Source organism: Oncorhynchus clarkii, chromosome 32 (genome assembly GCF_045791955.1).
Source record: "Oncorhynchus clarkii lewisi isolate Uvic-CL-2024 chromosome 32, UVic_Ocla_1.0, whole genome shotgun sequence".
In the NCBI taxonomy this organism is placed as follows: Eukaryota; Metazoa; Chordata; class Actinopteri; order Salmoniformes; family Salmonidae; genus Oncorhynchus; species Oncorhynchus clarkii.
In genome coordinates this window covers 35,130,272-35,148,343 of record NC_092178.1, presented here as the reverse complement: position 1 = coordinate 35,148,343, position 18,072 = coordinate 35,130,272, and the positions used below count along the sequence as shown (strand labels likewise).

General features: G+C 40.1%; 1 protein-coding gene across 1 annotated transcript in view; it reads right to left on the bottom strand.

Annotated features, from left to right (window-relative positions):
* Positions 1-18,072, bottom strand: part of LOC139391961 (uncharacterized) — a 590,779-nt gene that overhangs the window by 55,879 nt on the left and 516,828 nt on the right. The window contains exon 2 of the mRNA XM_071139566.1: positions 12,160-12,271. The gene's annotated coding sequence lies outside the window, so the exon portion shown is untranslated. The remainder of the gene's footprint in view (positions 1-12,159; positions 12,272-18,072) is intronic.

Below are 18,072 nucleotides of genomic sequence, written 5' to 3'. Positions count from 1 at the left end.
TATACAGCAGTAGAAACAGATCAATGACCAAGCTAGTATTTGGCTGATTGTCAGAACAGAAAGAGTGAAATGTCAATGTACTTGAAGACTACTATAGAAATTGTTGACTGTTAAAGGAAAGACCGAAAGGAGAATATGATGTGGTTTGTGGGCCAACGGAAATCAAGGGCATGCGGTTGTGTGTGATGTTCTGGTTATGAAAGTGATGTAACTTGTACTTTGTTTTCAGGGGTGAATGAGACAATGTATTCCCCTAACCTTATTGTTTCAAGAAAGTCATTTTTTAAATATTATATTAGTTGTATATGTTTTTCCTTATCATATGTGTCACACCAGCCTTCGCTTTGGCTCCCTCTCCTGTCTGGCTCAGGCGTTCGGCGTTGCAGGTCTTCTAGCTGCTGCCGAACCTACTGCTGGAAAACGCCCTTCACTCATCAACCCTGGACTTGTCTCATCATCATTACACACACCTGGTTCCAATACCCACTCTATCACTGTATATATACTCCCTCTGCCATTTGTTTTTGTCAGTCATTGCAAATATTACTTGTTTTCCTGAGAGAAATCTCTTACTATTTCCTGAGTACTTTAAATTTTGCACTTTGGGTTTTGGCTTTTTGTTTATGAAGATATATTTTGAGCACAAGAGCGTTTGGTTTCGTCCAGTTTTGATCTATGGTGTTCCATACCTCCTCGGCGCGCCATAACCAATCGTCCACGACAGGAGACTCGATCTGACGCCGATCTGACGCCGATGTTAGGGCCGGTTGATAGCCTAGAACACACTGAAAGGGTGTGAGGTTAGTGGAGGACGTTCCGTTAACGGGACAGTTGTAAATCATGCAGCGCCTTCTGTCACGATCGCAGATTTTAGAGAAACAACAAATGTCGGTACATATAAGTGTCTTATATCGGCTGAAAGCTTAAATTACTGTTAATATAACTGTACTGTCCAATTTACAGTGACTATTACTGCAAAACAATGCCATGCTATTGTTTGAGGAGATCTCCTAACAACAAAACACTTTTTTCACCGCGATAGGTTTGATAAATTCACCTCTGAAGGTGAAATGTGTACTTACATTCTGAAATCTTGCTCTGATTTATCATCCAAAGGGTCCCAGAGATCACATGAAGTGTTTTGTTGGATAAAATCCTTTTTCATATCCTAAAAAAGTCCATATAGCATGCACGATCAATTTTCTACTTCCACTCATTCAATTTACAAAGAAATCTGTGAAAATCAAACCCGAAACGTTGTTTAAACCAGTCAAATCACATTTGTATTTATACCTCAGAGTTCCTAGAACGTAACCAGACTTCACTATATCATTAGGAGTGTAGTATATCCTATAGGACACCAAATTTGGTAAGAGAACGACGCCTTCATGGCACGCCGATCTTCACTTGATTGACTGTAACTTTGTCAAATAGGCACCAATCAGGGTCAAACAAAGCTAGCTACATATCCAATGAGCTGGGCTTTACGGGAGTATACGGTATACAGGAAATCCTGTATCTGTCGCAGAATGTTGCTGCTTAAAACTTCTTGGAACTCTGGGGGCGGTATTTCATTATTGGATAAAAAAATGTTCCCGTTTTAAGCGCGATATTTTGTCACGAAAAGATGCTCGACTATGCATATAATTGACAGCTTTGGAAAGAAAACACTCTGACGTTTCCAAAACTGCAAAGATATTGTCTGTGAGTGCCACAGAACTGATGCTACAGGCGAAACCAAGATGAAATTTCAAACAGAAAGTGCCCCAGATTTTGAAGGCGCTGTGTTCCAATGTCTCCTTATATGGCTGTGAATGGGCAACGAATGAGCTTAGACTTCCTGTCGTTTCCCCATAGTGTCGACAGCATTGTGACGTATTTGTAGGCATATCATTGGAAGATTGACCATTTTACACTACATCTACCAGGTGCTCGCTTGGTGTCCTCCGTCGCAATTATTGCGTAATCTCCAGCTGCGTGTATTTTTCCGTTTGCTTCCGAGGAGAAACCCAACTGCCGCGAATGATTTATAATCGAATAGATATGTGAAAAAAATTCTAAACAACGTTTGCCATGTTTCTGTCGATATTATGGAGTTAATTTGGTAAAAAGTTCGGCGTTGTAGAGAATGCATTTTCTGATTTTTTTCTTAGCCAAACGTGATGAACAAAACGGAGCGATTTCTCCTACACAAATAATATTTTTGGAAAAAATGAACATTTGCTATCTAACTGAGAGTCTCGTCATTGAAAACATCCAAAGTTCTTCAAAGGAAAATTATTTTATTTGAATGCTTTTCTTGTTTTTGTGAAAATGTTGCCTGCTGAATGCCAGGCTTAATGCTATGCTAGGCTATCAATACTCTTACACAAATGCTTGTGTAGCTATGGTTGAAAAGCATATTTTGAAAATCTGAGATGACAGTGTTGTTAACAAAAGGCTAAGCTTGTGAGTGAATATATTTCTTTCATTTCATTTGCAATTTTCATGAATAGTTAACGTTGCGTTATGGTAATGAGCTTGAGGCTATGATTACGCTCCCGGATACGGGTTTGCTCGACGCTAGAGGTTAACCTTGGGCGACAGCAAGCCTTTTCCTTTTGTAAAAAAAATATAAGAATATGGAGAGTAATGCAAACTGGGTGTTTGCAAATGTTGAACACAAAGTGATGATTTAAAAATAACATTAAAAAGACTGCATGGGACTTCAAGAATCAATGGGTATATAGTTGAAGTCGGAAGTTTACATACACTTAGGTTGAAGTCATCAAAACTCGTCAACCACTCCACATATTTCTTGTTAACAAACTATAGTTTTGGGAAGTCGGTTAAATCCATAAGTAATTTTTCCAACAATTGTTTACAGACAGATTATTTCAATTATATTCACTGTATCACAATTCCAGTGGTTCAGAAGTTTACAGACATTAAGTTGACTGTGCCTTTAAACAGCTTGGAAAATTCCAGAAAATGATGTCATGGCTTTAGAAGCTTCTGATAGGCTAATTGGCTTCATTTGAGTCAATTGGAGTTGTACCTGTGGATGTATTTCAAGGCCTACCGTCAAATGTAGTGTCTCTTTGCTTGACATCATGGGAAAATCAAAAGAAATCAGCCAAGACCTCAGGAATATAATTGTAGACCTCCACAAGTCAAATGTCCAAATGCCAGCCTTTACCACATTCATCTGTACAAACAATAGTACACAAGTATAAACACCATGGGACCATGCAGCCGTCACTCGCTCAGGCAGGTCTCCTAGAGATGAACATACTTTGGTGCGAAAAGCGTAAATCAATCCCAGAAAAACATCAAAGGACCTTGTGAAGATGCTGGAGGAAACAGGTACAAAATGATCTATATCCACAGTAAAACGAGTCCTATATCAACATAACCTGAAAGGCCGCTCAGCAAGGAAGAAGCCACTGCTCCAAAACCGCCATAAAAAACCCAGACTACGGTTTGCAACTGCACATGTGGACAAAGATTGCACGTTTTGGAGAAATGTCCTCTGGTCTGATGAAACAAAAATAGATCTGTTTGGCCATAATGACCATCATCATGTTTGGAGGAAAAATGGGGAGGCTTGCAAGCCGAAGAACACCATCCCAACTGTGAAACACGGGGGTGGCAGCATCATGTTGTGGGAGTGCTTTGCTGCAGGGGGGACTTCACAAAATAGATGAGGTAGGAAAATGATGTGGATATATTGAAGCAACATCTCAAGACATCAGTCAGGATGTTAAAGCTTGGTCGCAAATGGGTCTTCCAAATGGATAGTGACCCCAAACATACTTCCAAAGATGTGGCAAAATGGCTTAAGGAAAGGAACAAATTCAAGGTATTGGAGTGGCCATCACAAAGCCATAGAATCCTATAGTAAATTTGTGGGCAGAACTGAAAAAGAATATGTGAGCAAGGAGGCCTACAAACCTAACTCAGTTACACCAGCTCTGTCAGGAGTAATGGGCCAAAATTCACCCAACTTATTGTGGGAAGCTTGTGGAAGGCTACCTGAAACGTTTGACCCAAGTTAAACTATTTAAAGGCAATGCTACCAAATACTAATTGAGTGTATGTAAACTTCTGACCCACTGGGAAAGTGATGAAAGAAATAAAAGCTCAAATAAATCATTCTCTCTACTATTATTCTGACATTTCACATTCTTAAAATGAATTGGTGATCCTAACTGACCTAAGACAGGGAATCTTTACTAGGATTAAATGTCAGGAATTGTGAAAAGCTGAGTTTAAATGTATTTGGCTGAGGTGGATGTAAACTTCCGACTTTGACTGTATATAATTAATTTATAAGTCCAACTACAGATTGCTCCTTTACACACACACACACACACACACACACACACACACACACACACACACACACACACACACACACACACACACACACACACACACACACACACACACACACACACACACACACACACACACACACACGTAGAAAAGCTACCAAAATATTGAAAGTTCCCATGTGTCTCCTAACTCACTAGAACACTTTGAGAAGTGTTCACTAATGTGTTGGAAATATAGAAGAGGGGCAACTTTTCCCTAATCCCTCTGAGCAATTCTAAACATCTAGCAACAAGAAATAGCCTACATTAAACGAAAATAAATTGAATTATTAAGCTGATCATTATTTTGTTATTGGCTTGGCCCTTTTTTAATAGGCTACACCAAACCCGAGTTAAACTATTTTGTGTATTTCAATTATTTTCAAAGACATTTCCAAGTAAGTATTTGGATATTTTTTTCATTCAAAATACAAGTAGATAGAATACAAGTAGGGCCGTGATGGTAATTGAATAACCGTTTAACTGACGGTGATGGATGAAGACCGTCGTGAACATAAAACAACCGTCAAAACAGTTTAAATAGGCCTACATTCATTTTTCATTTTTTAAAAACGTTTTATCCACTTTATTTTCATGTAGATAAACTTTACCTAATAGACGTTCTACACCTCCTCCTCTTTCCAACTGATGATGCGAGGGGGTGTAGAGCGCTATAGGCTATGGCACTTCAGTAAAAACAAAGTTTTTTTTATACATTGCACGTTTTCATTGCATTATACTAAATAAATAAATCGGTCTTTTTAAAAAAAGGTTAGATGTGTCTGACTATTGATGAATAATTCCTCAGCGGTCGACAAGGTGGTTCTGGCTATGATTCGGCTACAGAAAAAAAATAAACAGAAGATAAGTATTTCAAATACAAATACACATGTATTTGAACCCTGGTATGTGCAACACACAGTCACACAGCAGAGGGGGACAGAGCTCCACCACAACCCGTTGTGCTGTATCTCCCTCTAGCGTGGAATAACAGAACCTGATATCATGATTCAAATTACAACGCCGCTTAAAATGACTGCTACACAGATCACAGTGTGATTAGTCTGTGTGTGGGTGTGTACTGCACGGTCATGACTGCACTGAGAACTGACAGAGGGCGTGGCGGGGGCATGCAGTTACTGTTAGAAAGAGGTCACACACACTAACCTTTAAAGAGGCGATACGCATTTTCTAACACAAACAAAAATAAGACCCCGAGTATATTCCTTGCTCTGACAAGCCTTGAGAAAATTAAGAGAAATACCCAGATGGTTTCTCCATCAGAATGACGGACACCATAATAACACCAACAAAAGCAGTAGCTGCCCTTATGCGATTAGGCTTCTCAAACAGACAGTGGCGTGTATTTATGGATGCCCCCCCCAAAAATGGGAAAATATATCAATAATAATGTATCTTTCGTCTCTCTGCGTTTCACAATGTTCATTCAATTCGCAAGAGGCTGAATGTATCTTACCTGAGAAAACATCCGAGCGAGGGAAACAGCGCCCCTCTGTCTCTGTATGTGTAGGCCATCTATCGGATGCTGTCTGGTCCAACAGAGTATGACATTGTTGCCACCTGTAGCATTGAATGCAAGGGAAGCCAGTGAGCATTTGGCCTAAATGGCTAAATAATAGCCAATAGTAAGCTCAACTGTGAATGGTCCTGGCGCACCAAAAAAAAAGTGTAAAGGATTTGGATTTGGCGTCCCTCCTATCAAATCAATCTCATTGAGAGCATACATCATTGACCGAAACAACTTGAATTGATGCATCTCGTTGTGTTGTTGTCCTCCGGTGGATAGCTAGCTAGATAAAATTGTCCCATTTTTTATATTAGCCACGGATGAAGATAGTGATTAGACTTGTGATTTTACTTAATTCTCCGTACTGACCAATGATTATAACTGTGATTCTGCTCAAACCATTGATTCACACATTGTGCCCCTGGCCTGAGGGGATGGAAGTTCAAAATGTAGCTAGAAGTAGAAGGCTAATGTTAACGAGCTAACGTTGCCAATGAAAGAAAGTGAGCAAGCATAACTGGCGTTTCTCTACGAGTAGGGTGAGTCAACATGTTTTTCTACTTGCACAAAGGAACACGCACACACACACAGGAATCAGAACCATGAACATCATATTTAGCTTACGTTGATTGGACTAATATGCGTGCCAGTTATGGTATTCATATTCACATTTCAGTGAAAGTTTCATCTAATTTATAATAACATCTTTATATCTCAGAATCATTGTCATGTGGTTAATCAAAATCTATCCAAATCTAAATGAAAATGATACAAAACATAAAAAGTAACTTATATTGCCAACTATCTAAAAAGACTACATAAAGCAAACAAATAGCCTGCAGGTAGAAAATATCCTGCTGAAAATAGATATCCTAGAAATCATTTTAGCTATGCATGGTCTGTCTGCAACAAACTCAAAACATTGTATCAACTATTAAGTTGGGCCCAACCCCGAAACTTGCAACATTGTATAAAATATTCTGGGCCCTCAGTTTCATGTGCCAGTGTCCTCGGGACAGACACAGCTGTAGGCTATTTGCGCAAGAGATAAGAAGATGTGCTTGACTTGGGCAGGGGCTCACCGGAGCAGAGTACCGGCACCTTAGATTCTCTACTGATTGAGCTCTTGTTCCTCTTCTAGAATATATAAGTATTGTGGAGCTCCTACACCTAAATATAAACAGTACCCGCACCCAAAATGAGTACCGGAAACCTATTTCAGTCCAAGTCAAGCACTGCTAAGAAGTGACCTGGTAGGCCTATTTTATGATGTTTCCACTGGATCAGAGCATGACATTTTTCTCTTTCACACTGGCTGATTATTGAAAGGGAGAGAGCTGGAAAGATTTTTCAAATACATTGAGGAACTATTGTAATTCAAAATACTTTGTTTGCTTGCTGTTTGAGGTGAAGGAAACATCACTTTGAGAAGCTCCACAGGTCATTTATTAGTGGTAGTTGGTTAAGCCAATCAGAAATACTATCAGATCCACAAATGGGCACATAGGGAAAGGGGGATACCTAGTCAGTTGTCCAACTGAATGTATCCAACTGAAATGTGTCTTCCGCATTTAACCCAACCCTTCTGAATCAGAGAGGTGCGGGGGGCTACCTTAGAGAGGTGCGGGGGGCTACCAGGTGTCTTCGGTTAACTGCCTTGCTCAGGGGAAGAAAGACAGATTTTTACCTTGTCAGCTCTGGGATTCGATCCAGCAACCTTCCCGTTACAGGCCCAAAACTCTAACCACTATATGCCTACATTTGCACGCAGGCCAGGTAGCCTATAGGCCTACTTCTATGCCTGCACGTCCTTACTCAACATTGACAAGAGTGCTCCAAACAAAAGACAATGATGAAATTGACAGATCTCGTAAATGAAATGAAATAAACCAAAACTTGTTTCTCACAAGTGTAGCATAGGTTGTAAACTCTGCAAACAATGTGTCCACTTTCGACAATGAGAACAGGAAGACTGGAATAATAATATTGAATGCATTAAAATAAATGACCGTAAACAAAGTTAAACATTGTAGATTAGAAATTATAAGAATTAACAGTAAATGTACTACTGGTGATATACTGTATGTAAATGGTAATTGATTAACACAAACAATCTTACCCAAACAATACACACAATAAAGTTATGAAACAAGGAATGTGTACAAATTGTCAGGAGAGCGCATTCTGGAGAGAGAAGTGCGTTGTGCATCTGGGCGCTTAGTCAATCCGACATCGTCATTAACCATGCATCATTTACGCTGATATGGCCTCAGCAGAAGTCGGGGCATTCATACCTCTTGCGCTTTGCGGAGCAGAGCTGTTGTCAAGGAAATGAGTTTGTGTTTATACAGGATGTACCGCCCACACCTACCATCAACCAATCCATGCTGAGCTATACAGAGCCCTCCGCATTGTTACAAAATGTGGAAGGCGCATGGCGATGCGGTACGGAGCTCGATTTGGCCTCTGTAGGCTCAGCAATTGCATCACACTCTCCATTTGGAGCCACTGACCACATTTTCTAATCAAGCATAAATGGGCTTTTATTCTAGGCCATCAATCAGCAATATATATTTGTTACTGCTCGACTAAAACAATCTTGGTCGACTAACTGCCTAACGACCAAACAATCGACTTATTGGGGTCAGCCCTAGTTGTCATTGTATTAGACTAAGCATAGGTGATTTGATGATGTTGAAATGTTGAAGTTGAAATGGTGCTGGAATACGGGAGGCGGCTCCTGTTTTCTTTGCGACTTCCAGTAACTCTCTGTGGATCTAAATGAATAGTTGTTTAGTGGTTGGAAACATTAACTTGCTTGACCGTGCTGTAGGCCATGTGACTGTTTGTTACATGCAATACGCATTGTGGACTTTGCCGGACAGTGGTTGCTCTCCAGTTTTGTGATGAAACAAAAGGTGTGGTTGAACTTATTCTGTCACCGTCTTCTTACTGTCTTCTTTAGGCCTATATATCACGGTCACAAGGCATATGAACTAACAGGATTTATAAAGAAAAGCACGCAATTATCAGAACACATATGGTATAATATGGCTTAATTTCTTTACCCAAGCACCACTACTGAAAAAATATGCTGCACCTTAACAGTTAGGAGTGAGCTACAGTCATACTATAGTAAAGCAAATTAAATGGATACCATAGCTGTTAAGCTGATAAGGAAATATATTTTTGACATAATTGCATTAAAAAATATATATATATTTTTTTTTTTACAGAATTGTAACTATGATTCTATTCCGATGATGATATAATTCTATAATTACATTTTTGATTCATGTGCATTACTATTTCTCAAACTGAGCTACAGTCATTACAGAAAGTGAAGTGGTAAGATCCAGTACGCGGATCAGCTGCACCCATATTGGGCTTAACTGAAAAAAGACTGAGGACAGTGGACAATGACTACAGAGCAAACATCTACTAGAACTGGAACTCCACTGGGATAATACCACAGCAAATATACTGACTGACCATCATCACAAATATCCACACAGAACTGGCAGTTGAGCCTGAAAACACTACAGCAAACAGCATTGAACAAAATTGAGATACAAATGGAGTCACTAGACTAGGACAAACATAGAGATATCCTAGACACAACCTAGACAAACACATAGGTAAAGCCCATGTCGTGTGATGAGCTACAACAGTTTCACATTACATTAGGTTTAAGGGAAAGGAACAACTGAAGTACTTTGGACATACATTACAGTATATTCTATGACCACAGCACAGCCATGATAAAAATGTCATAACACATGGCCTCTCATATATTATTGCTTAAATAGATCTCCAGATGGACTGACAGTGGTGGCGACAACTTAAGAGACACAGATTACCTAATGTTTGTTTGAGAGAAAAGGATAGCCTAAAGTACAAGAATATGACAGATTTTTTAAATACTTATTTTCTGGGTGTTTTTGCATTTTCAAAAAATGTGGCCAAAATCCACACCCCCAAAAAACTAAATGGAATTCAAGTAATTGAACCGACATCTGTCAATTAGTTGTTTAATAACCTATAAAAAAACAAAATGTTGCTTAATCACTGAGCACTAGAAAGTATTTTCAAATAATTTCCAATAAATAGTAGGCTATTTGAAACTATTTTCAAATAATTGTTTCCAAATACATACCGGTAGGGCCAAACATACCAGGGTTCAAATGAATTGGAGTATTTAAGTATTTGTATTTTCAAATATATGCCAATACTTTCCATGTGTATTTCTAAATACATTCCAATGCTTTTATTTTCAAAGAAGAAATATCAAAACACTTACATTTTAAAGTATGTGAAAGTAATTGAAATAGTATTTTAACCCAGGTGTGGCTCACACCAACATTACAAAATGATTCAGACCCCTTCCTTTCCCCCACATTTTGTTACTTTACAGCAGAGGTGTGGACTCGAGTCATATGACTTGGACTCGAGTCACAAATATGATGACTTGCAACTCGACTTTGACTTAAACACCAATGACTCGTGACTTGACTTGGACTTGAGCCTTATGACTCGACCTGACTTGATACCCTCTCCAAGCCCAAATATGAAAAATGATGCTATTTAAAAAAGTGTGCAGCGCATCAACTCTTCATTTAATGGGTTACAGTTTGAATCAGACAGCAGCCAATCAAATTGTGCCAGTTGGGGAAAAGGTGTGCGTCAGTGCAGAGGAACGTCGGCGGGTGAATTCAGATGGATCCCTTGGAAAGATGATACCCCAAATGATTATTTTCGGATAAAAAAGACTACGCTGTAGTCAACAGAAAACGGACTGCAACATGCAAAACATGTGGGAAGAAAATTACAGACAGAGGCGCAATTTCTTCCAACTTTGCTCAACATTTGAAGCTGCACAAAGAACGGTAAGTCGTGGGTAATATAGCCAACAACTATATATTTGATTACTTTACTAGTGTATCATGTAGGCTAATGTAACGTTAAATCAATGAGCCTCCACACAGTCAGTGCTACAACTGGCTAGGCAGTTGGTAGCCTAAATCCTGCCTGATGTTACTGCTGTTCTTAAAACCATTGACATACGTTAGCCTACTGTAACCACACAGAGGGTGTGTGTGTGTGTTTGTTTGTTTTAAGGATGGACGATAATGTACAAGCCTACATCGCCTGATTGCGCTCCATAGCGATCCTCGATAGTTGATTGCTATGTGAGGCAGCGGTTCTTTCTCATGGCTACCCATATATTTCCATCGAAATATAAAGTTTATTTTTGAAAGTAATGGGGACCTTCAATGCTGCAGAAATGTTTTGGTACCCTTCCCCAGATCTGTGCCTCGACACAATCCTGTCTCTGAGCTTTAAGGACAATCCCTTGGACCTCATTGCTTGGTTTTTGCTCTGACATGCACTGTCAACTCTGGGACCTTATATAGACAGTACCTTACATAGACAGCCTTTCCAAATCATGTCCAATCAATTGAATTTACCACAGGCGGACTCCAATCAAGCTGTAGAAACATCTCAAGGATGATCAGTGGAAACAGGATGCACCTGAGCTCAATTTCTAGTCTCATAGCAAAGGGTCTGAATACATACGTAAGTAAGGTATCTGTTTTTTATTTTTAATACATTTGCAAAAATGTCTAAACTTGTTTTCGCTTTGTCATTATGGGGTATTAGATTAAAATTAATTGAATACATTTTAGAACAAGGCTGTAATGTAACAAAATGTGGAAAAAGTGAAGGGGTCTGAATACTTTCCGAATGCACTATATCTCCAGAAGGACTGACAGACCCTAAAAGCATCAACATGCTTCATTTAGACTGGAGCCTACTCGAACTCGGCGAGCCGAACCAAACGAGTGTTTGTTTGTCCACTTTGAGGTGCCGTAGCCAGTATATACTTACTCAAAATAGTCCAAATTAATCTAAAATAACTCAAGAAATCAGTCATTAATTTTGACGTTTGTTTCAAAGATATATTAGTCACACAATTTTACATCTAAATAAGATGTTTGGCGGGGTATTTGTCAATGGAAAAATATGAAAACGAGTCATCTCGTTGAATGACAAGAAGTACTTTATTGAAGAATCACTATGGTTGACCAATCACCGACGAAGGGGCGTAGACTTTGGTCCGAACTTCGGCTTGCCTTCAGAAAAAATGCGGTGTGCCCGAACAACTCAAAAACCCCTCACCAAATTCCACCGAAACGTCACAAAATGTCGTCAAAATATAGGCATAAACTCTACCGAACTGTGTCAGTTGGGATGCATGCGGATGCCTTAACTGACCTTTGATCTGGGAGCAGTCAGAGATCTGGTCTTCTTGGTGTGACTGACATCAGGCCAGTCCTCAGCATCCCTCCCCAGGGCATCACCACCAGATCCATTGGTCTCAGCAGCACTGGAGAACGAACACACAAACACAACCTGATTAGGTGTGCTTGCTGAAGGCAAAGCACAACTCGATTTCTTACATACTTATTATTCCACTCGCTCTAGCGCTTAAACCTCTTGAGCTATTAACACTAAACCACCTTTAGAATGTGCAGACCGACCATATTCAGGTTGCTTGAGAAAATATTTGATACTTTATAAAGTACCAGTCAAAAGTTTGAACACACCTGTACTCATTCAAGGTTTTTTTTAAATTTTTTAATATTTTCTACATTGTAGAATAATAGTGAAGACATCAAAACTATTAAATAACACACATGGAATTATTTGAGATTCTTCAAAGTAGCCACCCTTTGCCTCGATGACAGCTTTGCACACTCTTGGCATTCTCTCAACCAGCTTCACCCGGAATGCTTTTCCAACCGCCTTGAATGAGTTCCCACATATGCTGAGCACTTGTTGGCTGCTTTTCCATCACTCTGCGGCACAACTCATCCCAAACCATCTCAATTTGGTTGAAGTTGGATGTTTGTGCATCTGTCCAAGTATTACAATGGAAATGCACTTTTAATCCATTTGTCTGCATATATCAAGACAAGGCATATGAGGGTGCAGTGAGATACCTGATTGGTTGGACGATACCTTTCTCGTTAATCATCTTAAAAATATATAGTATACTTAAAAGCTGAAAATCAACCAATCCTCAGTCGTTAACGCAATGGAAAGGTCAAATGCTTTATCTAAAAAATAGAAAGTGTGTGGGCGACAGAGAGAAACGAAATGGTGCCGTTTAAGGCCATGGGGGTGTGTGCTAGTGGGTCTGGGCAGGTGTGATGTAGTTGATGTTTGTATGTGTATGTTTTGTATTGTTTATAAAATATCAAATAAAATATACAGTATATAAAAAAAACATGATCTCTGTTACAATAGACAGACATCGCCAATGTCATGAGGTATTGTATGTAAAGGGAGTGAAGTTGAATGAGTGGCAGATGATCCATTGGAGTGATCCAATTCCAAATTCCATATTTTCACCTCAAGGGTACAGCATTCCTCCCTAAAATACAGTATATGTCTGCTGTTAAGGAGAGACTGTCGAGCGCTATAAAATCAGACAGGTTCAATGTCTTCTACACACACAAATAACTACAAACAAAACCCATCGCCTCACTTTCAAGTTTCTACCGTGTCATCTGCAGTGCTTGGCCTGTCAATCATTCTGTCCATCCATCATCACACAGAGAAGACAAGCATGGGGTTTCTCTGGCTCAGAGGGAAGAGTGTTGATGCATGTAGACGGGTCATGCCATCTTCCAAGATCCTTCCCTGGCGACATGTATACCCTGACAGAAGCACAATGCCTTGCTTATGTGGGCTTCATAAAGACTTCACATAAAGGCTCATAGACCGACATCTTCCTATCTAAGACATGATTTGGCTGCTGTTCAACTGGGCATACCTAAAGAGCAGGTGACAGGTGCCTCCTTCAGCTGCATAGGCAGAAATAGAGGGAGAAAGTGAGGAGCGCCTCAGTGCAACTAGACAGAATGCTTTAAGAGTTCGGGATTTGCATAGAGATATACATGTATATTGGGTCACAGCCAGCCAAGCCACCCAGTTTCCCTATTCAAATGATTTAATATACTGTAAGGCTCACCTTAAGGGCTCAGACTATTCTACACAAATTCAATTTGGGATTTTAAAGTTCTGCTCAAACGATGCGTTATGCCAACCTTAATCGTTATTAGAATCACATGCACACAGTATATAATCTAATTAAGGTTGACAACAAACTATACTCAGCAAAATCTTTGAAACTGTTGCATGATACGTTTATATTTTTGTTCAGTGTATAGTAATCGAAAATATAAACGCAACATGTTAAGTGTTGGTCCCATGTTTCGTGAGCTGAAATAAAAGATCCCGGAAATGTTCAATGTGCACAAAAGTGTATTTCTCACAAATTTTGTGCACACATTTATTTACATTCCTGTCAAGTGAGCATTTCTCTTTTGCCAAGATAATCCATCCACCTGACAGGTGTGGTATTTCAAGAAGCTGATTAAACGGCATGATCATTACACAGGTGCAGCTTGTGCTGGGGACAATAAAAGGCAACTCTAAAATGTGTCACACAACACAATGCCACAGATGTCTCAAGTTGAGGGAGCGTGCAATTGACATGCTGACTGCAGGAATGTCGACCAGAGCAGTTGCCAGAGAATTGAATGTTCATTTCTCTACCAACGTCTTTTTAGATAATTTGACAGTAAGTCCAAACAGCCTCACAACCTTAGACTAGATGTAACCACGCCAGCCCAGGACCTCCACATCTGGCTTCTTCACTTGCAGGATGGTCTGAGACGAGCCACCCGGAAAGCTGATGAAACTTTGGGTTTGCACAACCGAAGGATTTCTGCAATCTGTCAGAAACCGTCTCAGGGAAGCTCATCTGCGTGCTCTTCGTCTTCACCATGGTGTTAACCTGACTGCAGTTTGGCATCGTAACTGACTTCAGTGGGCAAATGCTCACCTTCAGTGTGCTCTTGAAGAGTGAATCCTGGTTTCAACTGTACAAGGCAGATGACAGATGGTTTGCTGATGTCAATGTTGTGAACAGAGTGCCCCATGGTGGCGGTGGGGTTATGGTATGGGCAGGCATAAACTACGGACAACGAACACAACTGCATTTTATCAATGGCAATTTGAATGTACAGAGATGCCATGATAGGATCCTGAGGCCCATTGTCGTGTCATTCATCCGCCTCCATCACCTCATGTTTCAGCATGATAATGCACAGCCACATGTTGCAAAGATCTGTACACAATTCCTGGAAGCTGAAAAATGTCCCAGTTCTTCCATGGCCTGCATACTCACCAGACATGTCACCTATTGAGCATGTTTGTGATGCCTTGGATTGATGTATATGACAGCCTGTTCCAGTTCCCGCCAACATCCAGCAACTTTGCATTCCACAGGCCACAATCAACAGCCTGATCAACTCTATGCAAAGGGGATGTGTCGCGCTGCGTGATGCAAATTGTGGTCGCACCAGATACTGACTGGTTTTCTGATCCACGTCCCTACCTTTTACTGTATCTGTGACCAACAGATGCAGATCTGTATTTCCAGTCAAATCTATAGATTAGGGACTAACGAATCTATTTTAATTGCCTAATTTCCTTATGTGTAACATCTTTGAAATTGTTGCATGTGGTTTTAAAATTTCTGTTCAGTGTAGTAGTAAGGGGGAGACTGGTATTGACACACATGTGCAAGCATGCATGTATAATATGACGTTCTGTTGGAGTCTAGGAAGTTTCACCCAACATCTATTCGACTGTCTGTTTAACTCAAATGTTGGGCAATAAACACAGTGCTATAAAACATGAGAATTCTACAGAGTAAACTACTATTATCTCTTGCTGATATGCCTTAATTGCAGGTCAACAAACTCTTATTTGCACACCCAGTAAACCAATAAGGTCTGTTGACGGAAGCGTCGTTTCGAGATCCAGAAAACGCATTGTGGAGCATACAAGAATGCTCGTGTACCGGGGTCACTGAGTGGACATGACAGTTGGGATCAATAGTCAAATGGCTAAACATGAACAATAGAAGGCAACGTAACTTTCAGAGATGGGAGAAGGTACTGGGTCAAAAAATATCAAGCACATATTGGTTTCACTATTGATTTAGCTACCATTGTAGAACTATGAAGAGGGGAGTGTGGACAAGTGGTGGGAAAAGTTCCCAATCTCTCTTTGTGCCCCTTCTCTGTGCTAAGGCATAAATATGTCCATATAGACAGTCCTCCTTAGATACAGATAATGTAGCTACAATTCTGGCTAGACAGATGGCCGTGAAGAAGCTAAGCTACGCACAAGGGCAGAATGGAGTGGGACGTGCCTTGAGTTGTGTCAAGACACATTTTATTTTTAAATTGTGAAAAAAGGGTTATGCTGAGGCCAGTTTGCCTCTTGTCACACAACTGCTCTGAGCACTACGTGATAAGTTCCGTTAACACTCCACACTGGATTTTTAGACTAAACAGCATGGAGTGCTCTATATTTGGAAGCATCTTTTACCCGTGTGGTTTTGGCAATGCTGACTGGATATTGTAATGGTATTTTATGTCGTTCTGAGTCTCACATATGGGATTAATGTCCTTTTTTTTAAAATGACATTTTCAATGAGACATGTGTACTTAAAACCTTTCCCCTTCACCACTCCCCATTGAAGAGATAAAGGTGGTTTCACTAGAAGGGGTTGTGGGTTATGCGTAGATAATCCTCTAAGAAAACCAATGGTCCAGACCTCATGCCTCTATCATAATCCGCTCAGAAGTTATTGGGGTTTTTATCTTTGATGGCCAGAATTCGGGTGACTAAATTCAGCTCATGTCATGCTACTTTTGCGACACACGGAAAAACTTTGAAGACGACGACCACGAAATGCAAAAATCTTCAAAAGTTGTTCAGAGAGACCTGCACTGCTATGTCAACAGGGCTCTGTGATTATTAATGGATATATTAGGTTACAAAAATCAGACTTTTTGGATATAAGGTCAATGATATGTTAGAGAAAGAACCCCACTGAACGATTCAGAACATGAATACTCATATTTGTCTTGGTAAAAATTGATTTTATAACACAAGGAAGTGATTTATCACCAAAGTCTATATTAAATAGTCAAACATGGCAACTACCCTTGATACCCTGGAAGTGACAGACACCACCAAAACAAACACTGCCTAAACCTCAACTCCATTGTTTTACTGGTTTGGCCCTCCTGCCTTTGAATGAACTCTTCTATGAAAAGGAGATGTTTACTCTTGCTGTTGATCCAGGCATTGAGGTGTATAGTTGGCATGGTTCAAATAAGGCGACCTGGTGTATTGGTGCCAATAAAAACAGATGTCAACCGCCACTTTCTAAAACGACAAAACCACATGACTGCACCTAATGCACTGAGCTAGAGCAAAGCAAACGTTTACTCTAATGGATCCCACATACCAGTACAATTATCAAACGTTTGCGTGCAGGGGGTACTCAGCACCTCTGAACAGAGTGTCAGCGGTCAATCTCTTTTGTGTTCGACCACATCGACATTGAAGCTATCAGCCTTGTTAAAATACTCCAAAACAAAAATTGGCAGTAGAGTTCCATTCTTAAGCTTAGTTTGGCAATGCTATTCCCTCTGTATTTTCCTTTGAAGCTTTCCAATGTTGGCTAACTAGCTTGCTAGTGGGGCTAATGTTGCTTTTGTTGTAGAAAGCCCTTGTTGATACTAGCCAAATGGCCACAGCTAGTTAACTAGCTAGCAAGATGACGAAGAAACAATTTAATTCACTCTCCATAATCCCAAAGTGTCAGCCCATAGACAGTTTTTTTTTAGCTCGCTAGCTAACGCTAGCTAAACCGTTAGCGTGCCATTCGCTACCAAGCACAACACTTTTTTCCTTTTTGCTGTCACTCCTGTCAGCTCCCCCACATGGAGATTTGTGCTCTATCATTGGCTCAAAGCCAAGTTATCGGGCGACTGAGGAGCATTGCGATTCTACAAGTAGAAACATCCGGTTCGTCGGTACCAGCTCGGTACGCAGCAGGTACGTATTTTGTTCTAGCAAGAGAAGGAACAGCCTCCTACTGTGATACTTAAGTACTTATCGACAGTCAGATTCTCAATATGCTTCATGCTTAATTAGGGTTGCACATTTTGGGGAATATTCAGAGGTGGAAACTTTCCCTGGGAATTAACGAAAATATATGCAAAATAATATTAATGCCATTTAAATGTAGGTTTT